Source organism: Ahaetulla prasina, chromosome 1, assembly GCF_028640845.1.
Source record: "Ahaetulla prasina isolate Xishuangbanna chromosome 1, ASM2864084v1, whole genome shotgun sequence".
Lineage (NCBI taxonomy): Eukaryota > Metazoa > Chordata > Lepidosauria > Squamata > Colubridae > Ahaetulla > Ahaetulla prasina.
The window spans coordinates 239,931,618-239,956,002 of record NC_080539.1 but is presented as its reverse complement, the minus strand read 5'-3'; the positions used below and the strand labels follow the sequence as shown (position 1 = coordinate 239,956,002).

Sequence of the window (24,385 nt, the reverse complement as noted above, 5' to 3'; positions counted from 1 at the left end):
TGTTGGGGAAGTTAAACTACTCTTCTAACTATCTGTGAGCTGAAAGTGCACCAATTAACTTCAAACGGGTTTAGATAGTTTCAGCAAACTGAGGTTTTATCTAAAGCTACATTTCTAAGATAGCCAAATCACAGATGAATCCTGTAAGAAGAATGAACAGAAGAGTGTGAAGTGCTATTGAAAAGTGTGTCAAATTGAATTGCTGATTGATTTGCAGCCTAGCTTGCTTTTCTATGACAAAGCAAGAGAGTTCATCTTGACTAGATCTGGACATTGCTTGTGCTATAACAAGCAATTTGACAATTTGTGTGGGATTAAATAGCGAAGAAAATGATGCAAGGATTTAAACAGTGACAGTTTCCCTACAGTTCTCCACAATACATTTCAGAAAATGTCTTAGTTCGTAAATACCATACAGCCATAATAACAGGATTTCATTTCCATCATTATTCTTTTCTTCATTTTCTGTTAATATATCCAGGTAGTCATTACTTAAAGGCCACAACTGAGATCAGTAATTTAATCATTAAGTGAAGCAGTTACTAAGTGAAATTGTGACTTACTTCAGTTTTTTGTTGCTTTACAGACCTGTGAAGGTCGTAAAAGTGAGGATTTCATAGGTGCAAAGAACCAGGACCACCCGTTAAATTCAGTACGGAAGATTTATTCAAACCTATGAACAAGAATCTCATCAATTACATTTCAACACAAAATTGATGCCAAATAAGTGTCAACAAAATTCAGGAGGGGTTGGACTTGGACCATTTGTGGGAACATAATGACTCTAGGCTAATGACGCATCTAATTCCACCCCCTCATCTCAGTCTGCTCATCTCCTACAGGACTGGTTGTAAAATTACTTTTTCAACACTGTTGTAACTATGAATAATAATTAAACAAGGCAATTGTTTAAACAAATTAAACAAGACAAAATGACGACTACCTATAAACCAGGTCTGTCAAACTGGCGGCCCATAGGCCGGATGCGTCACACGCAGGCCCCACTCACCCCTTTTCTGCAATGGCAAGAAATGTTGCTATACATCACATGATGCGATCAAGTTTGACACCTGTCCTATAAAACAATAGGCATGTGACTTAAGAACGAAAGGGTTTTGTTTTGCCCTTTTTTTTTAGCTGCTACTGCCCATTTCCATCAGAAATCAGCTGGTCTGCCATTTAACATCTATTTGCTTTAGATGCAGTTTAGCTAGCTGAACTGGTGATTACTTGGAGGAAGGAAAACACTTTGAAAATTTCAAAGTTGTGTTATGGCAAAGGCGTTCATGTGTATTTGAAGATATTCACAAAATGGCTCAGATGTACTCACTAGATGGATAACTGTAAAGCTCACCTGTATTCACATGTGTGAGATGTTTAGAAGTGTCTTCTCCATCTCTAATAAGACAATTGCATGACCCATCTCTTTTGTGTATCAACACAAATCAACACATTTTTTTCAGAATCTAAAGCTTTGATATGTACAAGATTCCTATTAATATACGTGTTTTCCTCCCATCATAACAGAATATCTCCTTCACAGATTTTATTCAGGCATCCACAGTATAAATGCTTCCCAAGAGATCCTGTTAGAATAGAATAGAAGAATTCTGCTCTCAAGTTTCAACTTACTATCTCCAATCTCCACTTGCTCCAGTAGTAAAAGTCGGGAAAGACAAATTAAATGAACAACGAAAACAACTACCTAGATGATAAAATGCTATTAGATGATCCCCTAGTGAGATGCGGCATGTGTAGTGGAAGGATGATCTCTCTCTCTCTCTCTCTTTTTTAAAAAAGTTGTCTTTAGCAATTAATTTCTCTCTAAGGTCTCTGGGGTCCAAATGTCTTCATTCTCTTGTTAACTGTCCTTGATAGACAGGGAGCTGACTCTTCATTTTTTGAGATAATGGAAGAATGTGCAGGTGTTATAACCTTAGGGGTTTTGTTTTGTTTTCTTAACTCCCAAACTGACATCCTATTTTCCCTGGAACAGAGAAGGCATCAGCAAAAATGATTATATGGAATATTAAGAGCGTCTTCCTCATACCTGCCAACTTATACTTTAAAATCAAAAAGAAAACAGTTCAAGTTAGGAATGGCCCATGGCAAGATGATTCAAAACATTCCAGCTATAGCATTCCTTCTCTGAAGAAGCATGATTGGCCCTTAGTTTGTCAATCTCTTGATGGTAATCAGTTGATTTATAGCTGTGGAATGCATCCTGGCATTTATCATTTTCGATGCTATGACTGAATATTTTATTTGTTTTGTATTAATTGTTTTTATTGGGTTGTGCACTCTCTAGGTTTCTTTAGGAATAAAGTATGAATGTGAAATAAGCATTATCAGGCTTCCCTGCCGCAAAAGAAAGCAACAGTTGTTTTCAAGTTGTCACTGTACATATTAACATATCACATAGTTCACGAAAAAAAATATTTACAATCAATCCTGTACTTCTTATAGTTCTAAATGTTTTAATACCAAATATGTTCACACCCAGTGATTTTGCTTTGGCTGAATAATTGAGGATGTTGTACATTCCATGTATAAAACAGCATTCTCACAATTTATAACTTTTGTTATAAAGGAGTAAAAAAAAAATCAGCACTTAATGGTAGCTGTGTTGAAAGTGAAATATACATTATATACAGAACCCTCCACTTAATTATAAAGAGAGAAGTGATTTCACAAGTTGACTGAGTACAAGTGTTGGAAATTTAGACTCAAGCGCCTTGAAACATACACATTTTCTATGAAACTCTTCCTTCCTTCCTTCCTTCCTTCCTTCCTTCCTTCCTTCCTTCCTTCCTTCCTTTCTTTCTTTCTTCTTCTTCTTCTTCTTCCTCCTCCTCCTCCTCCTTCTCCTCCTCCTCCTCCTCCTCCTCCTCCATCTTCATCTTCATCTTCATCTTCATTGTCTTCTCTTTACATAAGAGTCACCTATCTAAGTAGATTCCTTGCCATAATTCTTGGCTTCAAGTTGTGCAAAATTTGCAAGTTGTGCAAGTTGTGAAAAATTTCACTACTGACTTTTGGAGAGCAAAGAGAATTCACCTTTCTAATTTGTTCCTAGAATATTTTTCCAGGTACTGATAAACTTTATTAAGTTCGTTTCAATTTTCACCTAAAAGCAGTAAGTATCTTTGGTCTGGAAAGATCATTTTGTGATATCTTATGTTAGTGAAAAAGAAGTAAGGGAAGTAAACACCTTTTAAGCAACTTCGGAATGGTACAAATGTGTATTGATCTTATCTGAATACTACCTAGTCTGCAACTAACCTTTTAGAGTGACATCTATGAAGCTATTCTTTTGAATCAGATGAGCAACCTAAGAGAATGGTTTCATTGCCTCGGTTCCTTTTGCAACCCAAAACATTTTTAAAATGTGTATATATTCTTGGAAAGGAATGCTTCTAAAATAGTTCAGATGTTCTGTTAAAATGCATGTTGATTTTGCTTTTGCTTTAAATGTAATAGATGTTGGATATACCATCCTCATCCACTAAAATGTTTATTTCATTGTGCAGAACAGAGCAAAGATTAGCCAGTGTTCTAATTTCAGTCTCTATTCTGCTGCTGCTGTATGCACAACAGGATTAACACTGAAGTAGTTAAAGGCCCCTCCCCTTGGGAGTGTCCATGCTAATTAGCCACAGTATTGCTTCCAGTAGCTCTAGAAAGTTCTGGTCCTTTTGACATATTGCTAGAGATATATAATTAATATAAATTCTTACTTGATGTTCATGTCTCCCCCTCTGTTCTTTGGCCTGCCTTTCTGTCCTACTTTGCCAGTTCATTGTTTTTAATGAAAACAATAAAGATACAACAAGCTGCAGTTTTTACTACAGTAGCTGAACTGATTGACATGCATGCTTGCTCTGATTCAGATACAAGGGATTGACTGGAGTGTGTTGGATGCAAAATGAACTGGAAATTTCCCATAGTATCCAACAATACCTAACAATACCTGATATCTATGAATCCTATCTGAACAATTTCCTAATCCATACATCCAATCGTCTAGTTCTGCCCTCACCAAACTGACAATTTTGAATACTGTCATGGGCATAATTTGGGCCCATAAGTAAAATAGAAGCCAAAAATGTCCAGCTCATGTTCATATTTCATTTTAACATTTGCCTTGACCTCAGGAGTACACTTTATTACACTTTTTTCAGAGCACCTTAAATTTTGCTCTACTACCTACCTACCTACTGTCTGTCTGTCTGTCTGTCTGTCTGTCTGTCTGTCTGTCTGTCTATCTATCTATCTATCTATCTATCTATCTATCTATCTATCTATCTATCTATCATCTAGCTGTCATCTAGCTATTTATCTCTCTGTCTATCATCTGTCTGTCTGTCTGTCTGTCTGTCTGTCTGTCATCTGTTGGCTTGCATTATGATTGATTGATACATTATGATTATCCTGAAATGTAAAGGATTTGTTTTAAAAATACATTGAAACAGATGGACAAGGGTAGCATGGGGTGAATCATGAATTTTGGATTCAGAGAAGACATCGTAACGGCATCAATAAAAGGAGAAAACCACATAGAAAACTGTTAAATTAAGATTGCCTCATTACCCAAACTCATACATTTAGGAAAGTTACCATTGTTAAAGACAGTTGCCTTTTTTCTTTTTTCTTCCTTTCTTCCACCTTCTCTCCACTTTCTTTTTTCTTTAAAAATTGCCTGCAAATTTATGAATATGTATTGGACAAAGATGTGCATAGAATATGTACTTTAAGGAAATTTCCTTCCTTCCTTCCTTCCTTCCTTCCTTCCTTCCTTCCTTCCTTCCTTCCTTCCTTCCTGATCAATCCTTGACTCTTTTCCAATGTAGACTAAATTAAAACTCATTTAATTTTCTAATGCCATATATTATGGTTGAAGAAAACCTTTGAAAACCACGTTTCTCCACCACCTCATGGTGGCCACTCTTTTCCTGTTTACATTCTCAACAGGAGAAAGAGAAGGATTTTTAGATGTCAGGTGGAGGGGGGGGATGATTTTAGAAGGAGGGGGTTATGTGTGCTGCATATATGAATGGAAAAGAGAAATGACATCCCTTTAAGTCTAACCATCAGAGAGGAATGGGGAAAGTATACTCTGTAGTGACCAAGATCCTCTGGAACTCAGGACTACAGATTTGACATCAGCAAGGGAGACACAGCTGAACTACCCTACTTCTTTTCTCCCACTTGCTTCAGTGGCTGGATCCTTGTGATGTTCAGTATCTGAGTTCTCACAATACCTTCAAGGTGTTGATGGGGTTTAGCATCATTTTGGAAGACTAGCACATAAGAGATTTACCTTAATCTTCAGAGACCTCTGCTTATGCCTTCTCAAAGAAAATCCCAAGGAAGCCACATTGCTGATGGTCTGCACTTGTCTTGGAAACTCAAAAGTTGTACAGTTATGAATGCAATAAGGTTGCCCATTATTCATCTGAATAGAATAGAATAGAATAGAATAGAATAGAATAGAATAGAATAGAATAGAATAGAATAGAATAGAATGTTTTATTGGCCAAGTGTGATAGGATGCACAAGGAATTCGTCTTAGTGCATATGCTCTCAGTGTACATAGAAGAAAAGATACTTTCATCAAGAATCATAAGGTACAACACTTAATGACAGTCAGAGGGTACAAATAAGCAATCAGGAAACAATCAATATCAATATAAATCGTAAGGATACAAGCAACAAAGTTACAGTCATAAGTGGAAGGAGATGGGTGATGGGAACGATGAGAAGATTAATAGTAGTGCAGACTTAGTAAATAGTTTGACAGTGTTGAGGGAATTATTTGTTTAGCAAAGTGATGGCGTTCGGGAAAAAACTGTTCTTGTATCTTGTTGTTCTGGTGTGCAGTGCTCTATAGTGTCGTTTTGAGGATAGGCTTAACCAGAGCAAACGACAACCTCTTGGAGATATGGAAATAAGAATATTCCTGTCCCCCAAATATTAAAAATGCAGGTACTGCCTAGAGAATATAGAAATACTACAGCACTGACAAATTGTAATGACTCCCCTAGATGCTTCTCTCCAGATGTCAGCTTCAAGGAAGATGAATGTCTGGAGGGGAGTTGGTTAATGGCTCCAAGTACTGATGCAGCAAGATAGCCCTGAGGCTTTAGGGTGGAGAAAGCATGCAGCTGCAGCCAGTCAGAGATGAGGAGGAGGAACTGGAGGACAGAGGAAAAAGCAGGAGCAGAGAAGGTCAGCCAGATTACTCATGAAAACAAAGACTCACCCTTGATGGGCTGCACCAGAAGCTGGCTATTTAGCACATCAGACAGATGGAAGTGATGCTGGGAACAACATGTTTGTTTCCTAGCTGTATGTTTCCTGGTCATTTGTGATTCCTGCCTTGCTTTGGATTGATATTGTGCTTTGATTTTGGATCATGCCTTGTGAACTCTCTTGTATTGTGGATTTAATTTTGCCTGGTGGGTTTATCTTGTTTGGGAACTTTCAAGTGCCTTGTGGACTCATTGGTCTGCTGGTGACTAGACTTAATTGGGACAGTTCTGGGTTTTTGGTGAAGGGAGTTGTGGGGTAATATTAATAAACCCATTAAATCAGGGTCTCCAACCTTGGTCCCTTTAAGACTTGTGGACTTCAACTCCCAGAGTTCCTCAGCCAGCTTTGCTGGCTGAGGGACTTTGGGAGTTGAAGTCCACAAGTCTTAAAGGGACCAAGGTTGGAGACCCTTGCACTAAACCACAGTGACATATGTGTGTGAGAGGGAAAGAGAGTGGGACAGCACACAAACATGTTTTAGAGGGCTGTAGAACTTCATATGAACATCAATGAATCTCTACAAAATGTCCACATTGTTTCACTTCTGTCTTCTATAGAGATCTCAGCTTTGCCCTAGAGCTCACATTGTGTCAGAAAACTGAGCGCTGTCTCCTGCAGGGCTGTGGCTAGAGAATTCAAGTATGAGTTGCAGCAAATCCTTAAGTACAAACCAATAGTTCCTATGTTGTCTTGGAGTTCCCCAAGGAACACAGGGGAGGCCAACCAAAAGAACCTTTGGTGCATGTTAAGGAGTCCTTCCCTGTCCAAATAGAGGCTTTCCATGTATATTGTCAGGAATTCCACAATACAATGGGATTCAGATTTGGCGACTTGTGCTGAAAATCTTCCAAGCACAGGGTCTTAGTCAACACCATGAGTAATCCCAGAGCCAAACAATCTGGCGCTGTGGTGGTAAAACCAATGCTGGGAAAAGAGGCATATAAACAGACATTTCCCATACATTATTTGATTTATTTAAGTGTTAGTCATAAAGTATGATCACAACAACGTGCCCTTTCCATAGGACCGTAGAGGATTCATCTTTTGCAAGGATTGTGTTAATTGCATTCCGTTGGAACTGCAGTAAAAGAGAAGATACAATTGTGAAGGAAAACAGAAAAGGAACATTAGTCTGATGGGTGTACTCCTTTTTCTTAACTCAACTGTAGATAATAAATAACATCAGCTACAAAAACTATAATAAACTGTAATGTCCTTTACAAATAGAGGATGAGTGCCATGTCTTTTTCCAAGAGGCCTATTTCATTGATTTTGATAGAGGAGGAAGCCATCTATACAAATGTGTACTTCATGTCTTTTTCTACTCTTCTATCTATAGCCAAGAACAAAATAACGCATAGAAAGTAGGCCTGAATTATTACCCTGTTTCAAGAGAACATAGGAAATAGGAAACCCATCCATGATTTATTTCAATAACGTTGAAAGATTTTGTTCAAAGGAATTTTAATTTGTACTAGATTCTATTAAGTATAATGAATTTCACCAATGTATCTTTAGAAGTGTGTTTCAAATCTACTATGAGCTGATGTAAACACATTTAATTGATGAACAGTAATAATGAGATGCCTCCTTATAATGTACAGGAGATGATTAAGCCAACTATAAAACTACTATTACTGTGTATTTTAATTAGGAAGTCTAAATTGATTTTTTTCTTTTCTTTTTTTTATCAAACCTGAATAAATCATCTTACAACTCTTGGAACATTTTTAGCTTAATGGGCTTGAGTAGCATGGCAGAACTTTTCCATCACCAGGTTTACTGATTTTGTTTCCTCTTCTACAACATACTTCCCTGGATAGCCAAGTGTGTGGATTAGCACCACAAGAAGCAAAGAAATTGACAGGAAAAGGAGGGATCCCTCTGATCCTATTTAGGGTTCAAGTTGGCTCCAATTTCAGATCAATCTTTTTCTTTATGTCCCAAAGAAAATGACTTTCTTTGTTTTTGCTTGAAGACATTTCACTTCTCACCCAAGAAGTTTCTTCAGTTCTGAATGAATGGTAGAGAATGGAAAGATTTATATTCCTTGCAGTCATCTGGTCATTAGCACTCCGGAAAGTTATGGAGGCCACTTGGAGGTTTATCTTTGCCCTCAGAGTCCTCTGAATATTGCAAATGGGTGTGGTACCTTCTTGGAACTGCTGAAAGGACTGTGTGTAAACAGGAGATAGGTGGTATCATATCCCACTCCCTCTGTTGAGAGAGGGCTGTTCAGTTTTAACATAGATGGCCTCTTTGACCCCTCTTTCAAATCAGTAGTTCTCTCTGCTCAGAATGTGGACTTCGCTGTCTTCAAAAGAGTCATATAAATACCCATCTGCATTTGTCTTTCAAATGCAGATGGGTGTTGTGGTCTGCCTGCGGCCTGCGGAGCTGACAGCAGAGTCGGACAGTGAGGAGGCTGGGGAGGAAAATAGGCCAGTCCTGGAGTCTGGGGAAGGCTCAGACGAGGGCTCTGCATCGGAGGCAGAGATGAGGCCAGGGCTATCTGGGAGTTATGTGTGGACTCCAGAGCCTCCAGAGTCTGATGTCAGCAAGGCATAGGAACAGGGCAGTGTGTGCATGCGCAGAGCTGCCAGAAGGCAAGAACAGTTAAAATAAAGGAGACGACTCGGGAGTAGGGCTTGGAGATGACTGCCCCCCCATAAGACATAAAGGAGGAGCAAAGGTATGTGGACCTTTGCAGAAAGCAACTGTTGTTCATGCTGACCGGTTTCAATACTGCAGCTCCGTTTTGACACTGTATTCTGTGTGGCCTTGCGAAGTTAATTGCCAATTAGGTCTTGGCAACATGTCAAGGGAGATAAAAGTGGGTGCCTATCAGCCTTATCCAGAAGAACTGTGGCAGAGTTCTGTCGGACTCTTTACAACTGCTTGGGACTCATCTGTGAATGAACAGATTGAGAATGAACAGGCTCAGAATGAGCAGAATTCACAGCCGTTGAAATAAAAAGAGGGTTTTTGGGACTCATTGTGTGCTTTTACTGTATCAGAAAGCCTAGGTCAGAACAATGGGCTGCTGAATCTTGTCCTGATGGGTTTGTTCTCCTATGTTGTGCCATGCATTTGTGAAGTGGTTTATTTTGGGAAGTGGTTCTTTTTCCTTAGGGGGTCAACAACACTTCTAGTCAAATGTTTCACTCACCCTGTTTGAGGATATGAAAGAAGGAATGTGCAGGTTGCACATTTTAAAAGTTAACCGAACAGAGTCTTTTCCGGCGTCTTTCTTGATTATATTTTCTCATTTTTATCCTGAAGACATTCGATAGCATGTACTGAATGTGGCAATGTTATTTTCAGTGGAAAAACAATCTGACAGTTTCTTAGCAGGAGACAGATTTTTTCCTTCTTTCAAACATGTTTCTAGAATAACAGCCTTAAGTATTTCCACTGACAGATTACATCTTCTATTTTCTGTACTTGCTAGTAGACTGGAAGCACATTATGATTGTGGGGGGGGGGGGGGAAACCCACTTATCAGACATGAGTGTGGTTACTTGGCTGTATTTTTATTTCTTTCAAGGCATGTATAGGCCATGATCATTATAAGAAATGCTGATTAGGCAAAAAGGGTGCGAAGAGGTTGTAAGCTTTCGCTGTCTTTGCTCTATCTATTCCACCAGCTGTCTTAGGCTGCTTTTCCATTTAGTTCCTTGCCTTCGTCCTTAAACACAAAATCTAATATTCTGGGAAGTCCTAGATCAGTTTGTCATTGGAAGGACTTGTGGTTCATGACTCTTGCAGTTGTCTGTAAGGGGCGTGCATAAGAACACAAACGTGCCTACCGTTCCTGTCCTATTGTTTCCTTTCGTTATATCCAATTAATATAGTTATTACATACTCATACTCATATATATGCTTATATATGAGGGGCCGGGATAGCTCAGGCAATAGAGAAGCCTGTTATTAGAACACAGAACCTGCAATTACTGCAGGTTCGAGCCCGGCCCAAGGTTGACTCAGCCTTCCACCCTTTATAAGGTAGGTAAAATGAGGACCCAGATTGTTGGGGGGGCAATAAGTTGACTTTGTAAAAAATATATATATATACAAATAGAATGAGACTATTGCCTTATACATTGTAAGCCGCCCTGAGTCTTCGGAGAAGGGCGGGGTATAAATGTAAAACAAAAAAAAATTTATTTCATGCTTATGATTATATATACTGCGTGACAAAATAAATAAATAAATAAATCTGAGTATTCATCAGCCCCTTTAGTGTCAATCTTGAGGATTTTAATCATGCTCATGACTTTATTCTCTTTTAGTTTTCCCCACTTTGCAAAATTGCAAGGATTTTACATATAAGACTTCATAAGACCTCATATACATAGTCATAAGACCTTCTCATTATCCTTCTCATCTTTCCTATTACCTTCTCCTATTGTTTTCTGTGAATATCACTTTGTTGTTTGTACGTACATTGAGAACTTATGCAATGGAGACAAATTCCTTGTGTGTTCAAACACATTAGGCCAATAAAAAATATTCTATAGGTAGAGATAGAATTTTTTTTTAAAAAATGTTTATTTTAAGCCATTCTAGTGGATAAGAATCAAATAACATCACTTAAGAACTAGAAGAAGGAAGGCTGGTTGAACTACCGACTCCAACAAAATTAAGTTGTTGCAGAAGATGAGGTCAAGGCAGTTGTTGATTCTTGTATTGTTAGTTGCTAGTTATTCAAGACCTAGATTTGTGACAGCGTTGTATAGGGTAGTATGGATGGGTTCAGTTGTACATTCGTTTGTTATCCAGTTAATATGAGGTAGATTGAGGTCACCCAGGAAGATGAGAGGATATGGGCAATAGGTAGCCCAAGTTAGTAGTGAGGTTAACATGTTCGCATGTGCGATGTCGTAGTCAGGGGCTCTGTAGCATAGGAATCGAAGTGTGGTGTTAAGGGACAGGTCGCATACAATAGTTTCAGGGATAGCAAGTTTATGTGCAACTTGAACATTTTTTAGATCAGTGACTTTTTATGAAAGATAGCTACTTCACCTCCTCTGCAGATTTCACAATCTGATCTAAAAACATGGTACTCTTTGTCTGAAATAATGGAGTCAGGGATGGATGAGTTCAGCCATGTTTCGCATACAAATATAATATCAAATGTACCGTTGTTTAACATGAGTATAAATTCAGGCAATTTGTTTACAATGCTTCTTCGTTTATCAATTTGCATTTAAGATCTGCAGTGTTAGGTGAAGAGGAAATAAGGGGCGTGCGTACCTAGTTATTGATGATAGTTGGTTGCAGGTTCTGATCCATGGATGGTTGGAGGTTCTGTTAAACGTGCAGTTGGAGGTTGGTTGGTTGAACTACGATTGGTTGAGCAGTGGATGTGCAAATGTCTTATAAAACACTATTTGTTCTGTTTCCCTCCTCCAATACTCCCAACAAAGAGTCAGTCAAAGGCCTCCTTTTCTACTTTATTTACATAGATAAATGTCCTGGCCACGTCTACCCACGGGCCTGCCAAGTTTCTGGAGATAACGAGGAAATTATAGATAAGGCCAGAATTACTCACGAATATATTCTTCCCTCCATTGATACAGTTTGCCTGCGCAAATTCATTGCTTTGTCCAAGACAAAAAACCAGGAAGTCCCGCCTCCTATTTATAGTCTCTGCAGATGTCACTGCATGACCATCATTCCTTGGCTTTATCCCAACACTTCTTCTGCTGCACGCGCCGGTCATGTCTGCGCAGTCTTGCATCACTCCAAAATTGTTCTTGGGGCGTTGCCAAATCAGAAGAAGGCTCCAGAGAATCAGGCCTTACCGGCCCCTCCTCCTCCTTTTTAGTGGGTGCCAGGGAGGGAGAGGGCCCAAGAGAAGCAAGGCTTGCCAGGTCTTCTCCCTCACTTTCTGAATCATCCGAGTCCAGGAGTCCGGGTCCAGGAACCTGGGTCACAACACTATTTTGTGAAACTCTTTGGTTTAAGAGTTCATGTCAGTAAATCTCTCAGTTATTGAGTATTCCAGACAATAAGAATTACCTCTCTCACAGACCTGGATAACTTCATGGTATGGGTTTCTACCTGAAAGATCAGTCCAAAGGCAAAGAAATCGGTACATTTCTTTCACACAGAAAACGGTCTATTTAAGATTCTTCCAGAGCATACTTCTCTTTTTTGTCCCCAATAAATCAAACTAATTCTTGAAAAGAAAACAAATCAAGCACACAAACAATATTAAGAGAAGCGAAACTTGTACTTCAGGTTGTTCTTGTCCATAACTTGTATTGGCTTTTTTTCCCCCAGACAGTTAAAAAAAACAGCACTGTTCACATGAGAAAAAATAGACTGAACTCTCAAGAATTTACAAACTTTCCTCTGATGGGACAATTGTGAGGAATGAAGAGAGCAATGTGTTGCTTCCTTATCAAGGAGATGAATAAACAGGAAATACATGACACCTAAAAATTTCTAGAGAACTTTGTTTACTTCACCAGTATACAGTGTAATTGGGAACATCAACGACTATCATCTACCATCTCTCTGAATCTAAATGCCAAGGATTTTGAGAGGTCTTTAAAGTGAAAATTGCTGTAAAGAGGACCCCAGTGTCATTCAGAATGCACTCTGAAATACTTCTCTTTCACTTCAAAAATTTATCTCCTCTTCATTTATGCCTCCGGTTAAGAATCACAATTCAGAACATCTCAAATGAAGCTTTAAATAATACTGAATAATAAAAGCAGCTAAGTTATGAATCACTAAATAACCTTTATTCCTAATTACTTCAAGTACTTCATAGATGCTGCCAGGAGTTGGGCAGGGGAGTTGGAATCGAGGAGTTGGAAAAATTCCCCGATTCTAAGATTTTCTGAACATTTTCCTGCATTTTTCAGTTTGCAGCCAGGAACAGCAATTTTGGAAATTTTTATTTAGGGACTGGAGATTCCACTGAAAATGGCAGACCTGAAAGTTTCATCTCATTCCTTTTTCCAATTAGGGGCTGGAAAAGATATTTTTGGAAAGTAAACATATAATTAAGATTGGCAGAGGTATAACATTCCTATCAGAAGGAAGGAGTGGCACCATTATTTGATGATTTGCTGCCATTTTTTTTCAGCAGTTTTGAGGGACTTCAAGGTGCAACAATAATTTTAATCCTGGATCTTTTCCTATCCCAAATCCTATCACTTGACATAAACTGCAAATGCATATTCAATAACTGTTGCTCTCTCATTAAATTTCCTTATTTGGTATTTCTTTAACTTTCTCATCTTGTCAATGCGCAACAGATCCTCAAGAAGTGAGTCAGAGTCACCTCACAAGGTGTTTTCCATCACACTGTTGACAAAGTGCCTGTTGTTGAGATGAGGAGCACAACTTACTTTGGTAAGTATGGCCCCATAGTCTTCTTATACCTTCTACTGCACAAGACCAGTATTTGCAGTTGTCAGAGCAGGATGTTCACTATTTTAACCTGATAATTGGTGAAGATTTCCATGCTGATGGTGACGCTGATGGTGACACAGTGACACAGTGGCTTAATGATATTGGAACTGCTGGCTAGAAATGGTCTGCATTCCACCAGTTCAAGCCTAGCTCCATGAGACAGAATGAGCTGCTGCTGCTCGCTTCCCAGCTCCTGCCCACCCAGCAGTTCGAAAGCATGCACTCTTGCAAGTAGATAAATGGGTACCATTTCAGTGGGAAAAAACCTAGCTGCATTCATGGGTGCAGAGAGAAGAAGCTGGAGCTGGACTAGCAACACAACACAAGGCGAGGTGAGGCAACCTGGTAGAGGAGCCCAGAAGAGTCAGCAACCTGAATGCTGTTAGTCAGCTGGTGTAAAGTAGTTCACCCCCTGTGGTGTACCAAGGATAGGCACACAAGTTCTGAACAGAATGAACTAGCAATTTAGGATATCAGGATTGCATTGTGTCTAGCATTTCCCTAACATGTACGCCATACACTAAATAAATCCATGCTGATCTACTGACAAAGGAAGACCTCTTTGTAGTATCCTCTAGTACTGCCCTTCTTCTATTATAATGTAAAGGTTCCCCTCGCACATATGTGATAGTTGTTCCTGACTCTAGGGGCAGTGCTCATCTCCGTTTCAAAGCCGAAGAGCCAGAAGTCTCCATGGGCATGTGGCCGGCATGATTAAATGCCAAAGGCACACGGAACACTGTTACCTTCCCACCAAAGGTGGTCCCTATTTTTCTACCGCATTTTTTATGTGCTTTCGAACTGCTACAGTAGGTTGGCAGAAGCTGGGACAAGTAACGGGAGCTCACCCCATTATGTGGCACTAGGGATTCGAACTGCTGAACTGCCGACCTTTTGATCGACAAGCTCAGCGTCTTAGCCACGGAGCCACCGCATCCCCTTTTATGATAATATCTAGCATTTAAAAGCATAAAATGCCTCAGCACAAACAAAATAGTTCCTTACTCCTTTATATGTTGCTTAAGTGAATCCAGGCTAGGTCATTTGCTCACTTAATACAAGATGTAAAGTGCCATAATTCAGGATGTTAACTGAAAAGTTTTTTAGTCAGCAGCCTTGGATGCTTCTAGGCAATAAGTTTATTAATGCACACACTGTCCAATCCTCATCAAAACATTCTTGGGTATTACATTTAAAAAGCCCTTATCCTGCAATTCTTCTTCATGATAAGGATTTTAATATATGAATGGGTTTAGAGAGGCAATTTGTAAAGCAGATTATTCTGGTAAAGTGGATGAGAGGAAATTGTCTCTAATTATTTCAGTAAATGAGCTTTATGAGAAACTCAGTAATCAAGAAACGCTGTTACGAAAACAGCTTAGAGGATGGTATTTTTAAGAAATGCAGTCCACAATCAAGCCATTAAAAAATGATATATTGTGAACAGCATCTTATCCTTAGTATGGAAGATTACATGTCAGATAAAATAATAGGGAAAAAAAAAGATATTTAAGTAGGAAACAACTATACGTATCATTATGATGGTCATTTTTCTGGGTTCTGAAATCAATACGTTTGGGATAAATCAACGTGGCTCTTTTGCATCTATAATTTTTACACATTTACATGTGCTTTGATTTGTTTTTTAAAACCTAGGATCTGCTGGTGGGCGGCTGGGTGGAGAGGACTGAGATGTGCATCATGGCACAAAAAAAAAACATGATTTACATTTTTACAATATATTTTTTGGATGCAAATCCATAAGGGTCAAGTTTGTGTCATGATGTCACCACACCTACATTGTCATTTTGGTGTAATCTCAGTTTGCTTGCAGATGCCTGTGATTATAAATGAAATGGCACATCCGGATAAAATGCTGTCTTCCTCCACCACAAAATTGCCAATTTTAAGTAAATCAGACACTTTGCTGCATAAAAAGGAAAAAGCCAAGAATAAAATCCAGTAGTTTTCATTTAAATATGTCGATTGGGTGTTGCACTTTTAGCCCACTGAGATAAAGATTAGGGGATGCTTGGCACATGGAAATATTGAGAACATGTCCGAACGTTTGGCTCTTTGCTACATGGTTGCCTTAATGGTTGTCAGAGTCCCAACCCAAAAAATGACATTACAGAATCTCAGAAATTGGATACAGGTAGTCCTCAAGTTACAACCACAATTCAGCCTAAAATTTCTGTTGCTAAGCAAGACAATTGTTAAGTGAATTTTGCTTCATTTTACAACCTTTCTTGCCACATTTGTTAAGTGAATCACTGCAATTGTTCAGTTAGTGACACAGATGTTAATTGAATGTGGCTGGTGAGTTCTTGTACCGCTTGTCAGAAGGTCGCAAAAGGTGATTCCAAATATTCTCTAGGGTTGTTGTTGTTGTTTTTAGCTAAATCCACATCTCTGATCAGAATCTAAATGAATTGCTCTGCCTCTCCTGATAGAATTGCAGATAATTTCTCTTTGGAATAAGGAGAAGTCAGAATTTTTCATCATCTAATCTCCTGAACTTTCCTCAAAGCTGCTCTACATAATGAGAAGGAGGCCCCTCTATACAGAGAAGAGAGACATGGATTTTTGCAACATGTATCCTAATGAGTTATAATTTTTCTTAATTAAATGTCACTATAACAAAAATGAACTCCAGCATCAATTACCCCTTGGTATAAATAGTGAAATGGCAATGATTTTTATTGATCTGTACAACCCTATCCTGATGTTCCATTAGTATGCATAACAGTTGCATCCAAAGAAGAAATGCAACAGTTCTATGTTGACATTCAAAAAGTGCTATAAAGTGTAAAATATAGAAGTGTATATACGCTATTATATATATATACACACACACACACACACACACACACACACACACTATAAAAGTGTAAAAATTTAACACAAAACCAGAGACAAAGTAGAAGCAAAAATCATCAGTAGATTTGGTTTTGTGGGTTGACATTTTTAACTGTTTTCGCTATGAATTAGTAAGCAACTTAGATTCTACTGGAGCATATGCCCATATGCAAAATAATTAAAGAAAGAAAATCAGCCAAGGATCAGCAATATATGTAACTCAAATGTTACTTGTCCAGTTAACATCTCCATATAGATTGTCCCATACAACTCAATGGATTGTTTTGTGCAGACAGTGATGGAAACCATAGTTAGTTCTTTAAAACTTTACTGGATTCAGACTATGGCTTAGATTATCTGCTACCTGTTTCAAATCTGAATTTTGAAATACCAAAAATAACCCAGCATCCAGGAAATAGGATTTCAACTAAATGTTATATACAATAAAGTAAGGAACAGATTTGACTTCATGGTAAAACAATCAGATGAACTGTGGGAAGATATAAAAAAGATTATCAAGGAAACAGCCCAGAAACATGTCTTATACCCTAAAAAGAAAAAAGAAAAAGAAAGAACAAGTACAAGTACAAGTACAAGAGGCAAATATAATTACGGGAATTAGCAAGGAACTGAAAGGAAAACAAAAAACAAAAAACAAAGACACACTAGAGATCTTGTTCCTTAATAAATAAAAAATCAGATACCACTCACTGCATGTAAGAAAAAGATGGGGAAAACTGAATGACCAGAAGCAAATCAAAACTAGATGGAAAGGTTACTGAAGAATTGTGTGACTAGGAATATTCTTCAACCATTTAACTAACTGAAATCTGAAGGAGAAAGATACATTGGAAGATGAAGTTACATGCCATTTTAATATCAAGGGTAAATAGAATAATAAAAGCTATTGCTTTTTTCTATAACTATCCATGCCTATGAAAGTTGGACAGTTTAGAAAAGCAAAGAAAAGATGGCTATTCTTTATACCTTGGACAGCAAAAATAAAAAATCCAGGAGATTTTAGACCACATCAAGCCAGAAATATCACTGGAAGCTAAGATTACCAATTTGAGGCTTATTTTGGTCATGCCACATTTCAATTGCTAGAAAAACTAGTAGAGAAACTAGAAAACGAGGTCAGCAAACAGGAAAAAAACAAACCCCAACATTCAGTACTGTAGACATTATCCAAAAACCTACATAATGGGTATAATTGGAATATAACATTTACAAAACTCTTTTTGCAAATTACTTCTTTTAAATATTTTGTTACATTTGAATAGGTTTGTTTCAAGTCCCAAAGAATTAGTGTACAGATCCCTTAATGTATAAATCTAACTCTGTTGTAGAATTATTTTATCATGGAAATTATTTCTGTACACACTGGGCTAAAAAAACAACAACTTCATACTCTCAAGTGCTTATAACCACATCTGGTGAATTTATTCATATAATTCACGCACTAGTAAAAGTAGGAAAGCAAAACAAAGGCCCAGTTTAGATAAATGTGTCCTTCCAATCCAGTTGGCAGATTTTACAAATTTGAGCTGATGTCCAGTGACAGAAATGTAGAGAGCAATTTTATGGTATTAAACACACATGAAAGAAACTATTAAGCATGCTTTATGCACATGCAATACATTTATAAATAGGATCAGGTAGAAATAATATACATTAAATTACATTGAAATAATAAAAACAACATTATGGATTGGTTTTTCTTTAAAAAAGCACTTTTTTGTCTGTAGTTATCATACAACTGTGGAGAACACTAATCACAAACAAATTCATACTAACTTGTGCTGAGAACTTTTGCTCAGAGCTATGTAGTCACTCCCTTAGTATTCTGTTTGCCCAATAAAAAAACAAAATGTTTATCCAAAGCAGAGAAGAACTGGTTTTCACCTAGCAATTCCTTTTTATAAAGTAGTTTTAGCTGACCTTTAAAAGCAAGAGGTTTTTCTAGATGGTTCAATATTATCCGTACCCATGTCCCTCTAATAAATATCATCATTATTTTTCTTTCGTAACCTACTTTTATATTCAAGATCTAAGTCTGTGGTTATTGCCTTTTTGCTAAACATGAGACAACTTCCTTCAACAATACAAAGCAATAAACTTTTTTTCCCTAGGATTTCCCCACAAATGCAGGTTCTCCTTTTCAAGGAGTATTATCCATTGATTGTGACAAGAATTAACTGACAGGCTTGTCACCCAAGCCTGATTTTGTGGGCTGCGAGAGAGAGTGACTTGGTCCAAGTCACCCAGCCAGACTTTCATGCCTAAACCAGGACTAGAACTCTCAATCTCTTGGTTTGTAGCCTGGTGCCTTAACCACTAGACCATAAATATTATGAGAAGCAGTTTTTGCAGCTGATTAACTAAGAAATATGATGGATAAAACAATGCAATACTAAAAGAAAGATTGGTAATACATCAAATTCATTTGTTATTTTTTAAGATTCTCAAGCTAGGTGACAGCAGCAAACTAAACTTGATCTTGAAAATATTTTGGACTATCTCAGGCAGTGGTTGGACTAGAAGACCTCCAAGGTCATTTCCAACCCTATGGCTGATCTCTTGTGTGATACCCATGGTGTTATTCCCATAGAGTTTCTGCAACTTCATTTCTGACTCTGGAATAGAATAGATCAGTGGTGGGTTCGAGCGTGCACACAAGCAAACTCGTAGCGACAGGATTTGGAACCCACCCCTGAATATAAAGAATAGAATAGAATAGAATAGAATAGAATAGAATAGAATAGAATAGAATAGCTTTATTGATCTAAGTGTGATTAGACACACAAGGAATTCGTCTTAGATGCAGAAGGTGAGCTAGACATTATTCTTCATGTGACTAACATCAGTACCACATCCCAACTGGGCATTATACATTCAGCACAGCTGAATGAACTGAACTGAACTGAACAGTCAGAACTGAAGAAGCTTCTTGGGTGAGAAATGAAATATCTTCAAGGAAAAACAAAGCCAGTTGTCTTTTGAAAAAAATAAAAGGGCCTCTGTGGCTCAGACTGGTAAGACAGTCTGTTATTAACAGCAGCTGCCTGCAATTACTGCAGGTTCAAGCCCCACCAGGCCCAAGGTTGATTTAGCCTTCCATCCTTTATAAGGTAGGTAAAATGAGGACCCAGATTGTTGGGGGCAATAAGTTGACTTTGTATATAATATACAAATGGATGAGACTATTGCTTGACATAGTGTAAGCTGCCCTGAGTCTTCGGAGAAGGGCGGGATATAAATGCAAAAAAAAAAAAAAAAAGACCTGGATGACTGAGAATCTCCATAGACGTACAGCTGAATAAGGTACCATCAATTGTCTGAAAAAATAAGTGACTGCAGCTGTTAGTCCTAAAGATTTTTTTAAAAAAAGTTTGTGCCCATATATTAAATAGGGAAGCAATATTTATGCATGCTCCAGCTGCATCCAAATATACACCTCCAGACATAAGAGAAATATATTAATTATTACGCATGGATTTTCTATAAACTTGGTTGTTTATAGAACCAACAACATTATAGCTGTTATATAACAACTTGCTGCTTTTGCTTCTTATGCCCCCCTCTAGTTCTAAATAATCTGTCGTATTTCTTCCCAAAGTTCATATTTATTTGGGGGTGTGTGTGTGTAGAAAATCGAGGCTCTATTAGAATCCATCATATTTAATGTGATACTTTTTAAAGTTTATTTGATTATAAGCCCAAGAGTTTAAAAATGTTTAAGAATTCAAGATATGGAATCTTTGGAAAGAGTGTTTTGAAACATCACTATAGGTATATAGTGGTTTTGAAAATATGACGTATGTTTAATTCAGGGAAAAGAATAGCATTCTGTTCTACCTAGCATGCAACAAACATCCCATTCAAGCACGACACAAAGACCACTGAACTAGCTTTCAGACTTTGTAGAGCTAACTGGGCACAACTGTCAATGCATCTGGTGATTCTAGCTAGGCTGCCATTGTGAAGCTCAGCCCATGTCAGTTTCTTCCATATGTCTGGCAGCCAGCTGGTTGTCCAGATGGAGTCCCAGCAAATGATGATAGCCAGATGACCATTACTACTTTGGATGATACATTGAAAAGGTCAAAAGGGCTTCGGTTGCCATTAATAACAGGAAGACTTCAGCTACAGGGGGCCTATTGCAAGTTGGCCATAAAACATGCAAATAATTTACAAAGCTATTGTCTACTTTTTTTGCGAAACATCAACAGTAGAATCTGGAAAGATTTATTTACTGCCATAATCATCTGTTTAAATTGTCCATTCAATTTATTGTCCAGAGGTAAATTTTCAGCGTGATCCCTGATATAACATCCAAAATAACAATTTTTATTAAGAGATTTCATAGTAGCACTTTTCCCTTTCCTATTTTCTCTCTTACTTCATAAACTTTTAAAATATTCAAGTGGTCAAATTGGATTTGTAGGCATGGGTGGGTATAGAACATTTGCAGAAAAATCTTGTTACAAATGTTGACTGTAGCAAGATTATCTATAGACATAGCATCTTATGTGAGAAAGGTTGGTTTTTATTCTAATATCAAAACATTTAGCCAAGTTGATAGAAACAAAATTAGCAAACAAAGGTGGTCATTCATTTGACTAAGGGTCAATATGTTATTATTATTTCTTACTATTTTTACATTTCTCATTTATTTTAAATATTTTCTGAGAATATTTTTAAGGAAAGAAAACAGAAGACTGCATTACTATATTTCCACAGCCTGCTTTTGATAAAGTTAAAGTGTAACTTTAAATTTATATCATGACAATACTCACACGTAGAACAATATTTAGAAATGCAACAATATAGAATTGGCATTAGAGAACAGTTCTTTGTCAATCCAGATTAGATGACTGTAATTGGAATTTTTCTTCCCAAGATCTATCAACTGACCAGGGTCCTGAAATTTAAGAGTTTTTCATTTCAGCTAAAGATTCTTACCTTCACTTAACACCAGAGTCCCTATGGCATGCAGTATTGCAGGCTGACTCTGCCCATAGCCAGGAGTTTGATTCTGACTGGGCTCAAGATTGACTCAGCCTTCCATCCTTCCGAGGTCATTAAAACGAGGACCCAGATTGTTGGACAATGCTGACATTGTAATGCTGACAATGCTGACATTGTAAACCGCCAAGAGAGTACTATAAAGCACTGTGGAGCGGCATATAAGTTAAAGTGCTATTGCTAACACCATGATATCTATATGCAAAATAGTGTCCTGTTTTTGCCCCGACCAGTTGAAACTCAGTTTAGGATTTTGGCTCATTACACAGCTTCAGTTCAGATATTAAATAATTGCACCTAACAATAATTTGGTATAAGGAAATATGGAGGATTAGAAATCAGTTCAGCCCTATCCAATTGTTTTCCTACCCTAGAATTGTGGAACTGGGTTGCAAAACAAGCATCTCTAGTTTAATTAATTATAAATATTTGCATGGGATAATGGATAAACTTTAGCAACTGGCATACCACTTAATGGCTACAAAAATAAGAAAAGGAATTTTACCTACCAAAATGCATACTTATTTAGATTGCAATCTTTCCAGAGGCATGATAAATTTCACTTGATGGCCTTTTTATGTTTAGGAATTATTTCATACTAAAGAAGACTAAAGATTTAAATTAACTGTGATCCCTAAACGTGCAAAAGGTAGAGCTATTATTTGCCCACCAAAACTGTTCACCAGTTCTGGCTGGATTTTATAAAAGTTTATTTTTTCCCTTTTTGAAATCTGTCTAGGACACGAAGGGAATGCATTTCAGCACTGGAGTTTGGCTGCCAAATTTAAACAAAGCCAAACTTTGACAGCATTATCTTTTAATTGTGAAAAGGCTTTTCTTCTGTCAGTGTTTGGTTTATATTAGTTACATACAATAACTAACAGACAGTGAATATAGCAAGAAGGGGGATGTGATATCTGATGACAAGCAAGACAAGTGTCTGAAAAGCAAATCATTTAAGATGTTCCTTTCAAAAATACTGTATATTCCCCTTTGAGTCACTAAAATGTACTTGTTTGCGGATCAGTTATCAAACATTACCCTTTGTTTACTTAAATTATTTAATGTAGTTGTACAACTAAATATTTGCTGTGCCCAGAATGGAGCAAATTAAACCTGGTATGTTTTGCTTCAGGAGCCAAATTCAATAAAATACGATCGGACTCTCTTGCACAGTAGCCAGACCAAGGTCACAGAGGACATAAAAGATTTTCCTTTAGTTCCAGATGATTTGGGAAAAGCAAATGCTAATTTCCCCTTAACCTGTGCTTCTTTTAATTTGCATTGTCAAAGCCATTTCCCAAAAGTTTGCATATAAGCTGAGTCTAAAGAAGTCTACTGTGAATTAGTCTGATCCAATTAGATGGAACTGAGAATTTAAATAAGATAATCTAAATTCATCATGGTTGTTCTAAAAATTCTTGCTCAGTGTAAAATGACATTTTTTTTCTTAGAAGAAAACCAAATATTTTCTGTTCAATCTCATGTATACTGAATGTAATTGAGTTGCCTAATGCGGACATAAATATTGAAGTCGTCTTTATCATATTGACAAAGTGGGTTTGTTTATGTCTTTATTATGTACACTTCTTATAAGTCACAATAGTAGGATCTACTATTATACCATGTGATAAACCCATCAGCTGGCAAGCAGAACCCTGCAATTTCAATAGTGACCTGAATTCTGACAGTGTCAGGCACAAACAACCAGGGCCACATGTGTACAGTTCAAAATAGCTACTTTATTGTTCTATGTCTCTTGTGTCCAGAGGTGGGTTTCAGCAGGTTCTGACCAGTTCTGGAGAACCTGTAGTGGAAATTATGAGTAGTTCGGAGAACTGGTAGTAAAAATTCTGACTGGCCCCGCCCCCATCTATTCTCTGCCGGGACAATTCCCAGCTGATCGGAAGCAAATGGGGATTTTGCAGTAATGGGGATTTTGCAGTAACTTTCCCCCGGATTGGGGAGGGAATGGAGATTTTGCAGTATCCTTCCCCTGCTACGCCCACCAAGCCATGCCCACCAAGCCATGCCATGCCCACCAAGCCATGCCACAGAACCAGTAGTAAAAAAATTTGAAACCCACCACTGCTTGTGTCTATGTAAGGAATTCAGACTAATTCCCTGTTTGATTCTTCCTTCCAACTGGGATGGTTGGCCTCCAACAGACAGACCTACAGTTTTAGTCAAAACTTTTCCCCAAACTTGTGCCAGGCTTTACTGCTCACTTAGGCAGATTTACCCAAAAGTTTCTCCTCTAAGTTGCTTTCAATCCTTTAGGGATCTAAAAGTCAAGAATCTCTATGAAACTTATTTTAAAATAGATATTAATAGAATACATGAGACGGCAGCACTAGACAACTTTGCTTGATCTTCAGAAACCAAAACAGGATTGGAATTATATATCTATGGAGATTCTCAATTAGAACTAAAGAAATAATAATAATAATAGTAATAATAATAGTAATAATAATAGTAATAGTAATAGTAATAATAATAGCTTCCCGGATGAGAAGTAAAATATTTTCAAAGGAAAAAAAAACAAGAAAGTCCAGTTGCCTTTTGGAAAAAACACCTTTGGGACAAGTTGAAAGTAGTTCTTGGATGAGAGAGACTACAGGGAAATCACAAGGAATTTTGGGAAGATGACAGCAAAAGCAAATTGGTTTCACTGTCAAGAAAGAAAATGAAAAAATCCATATAGTCAGCAGGGTGCTTTTACATACAGATAGGAATACGGCTCCATAACCTCTGA

The 24,385-nt window shown here is 37.6% G+C and overlaps 1 protein-coding gene across 7 annotated transcripts in view; it reads right to left on the bottom strand.

Moving 5' to 3' along the window:
- The window catches only part of NCKAP5 (NCK associated protein 5), a 638,109-nt gene that overhangs the window by 511,428 nt on the left and 102,296 nt on the right, over positions 1 to 24,385 (bottom strand). Inside the window, exon 2 of one of the 7 annotated variants that reach the window (XM_058194212.1) lies at positions 564 to 673. The exons of the other annotated variants lie outside the window; for them this stretch is intronic. The gene's annotated coding sequence lies outside the window, so the exon portion shown is untranslated. The remainder of the gene's footprint in view (positions 1 to 563; positions 674 to 24,385) is intronic. 7 annotated transcript variants of the gene reach the window in all.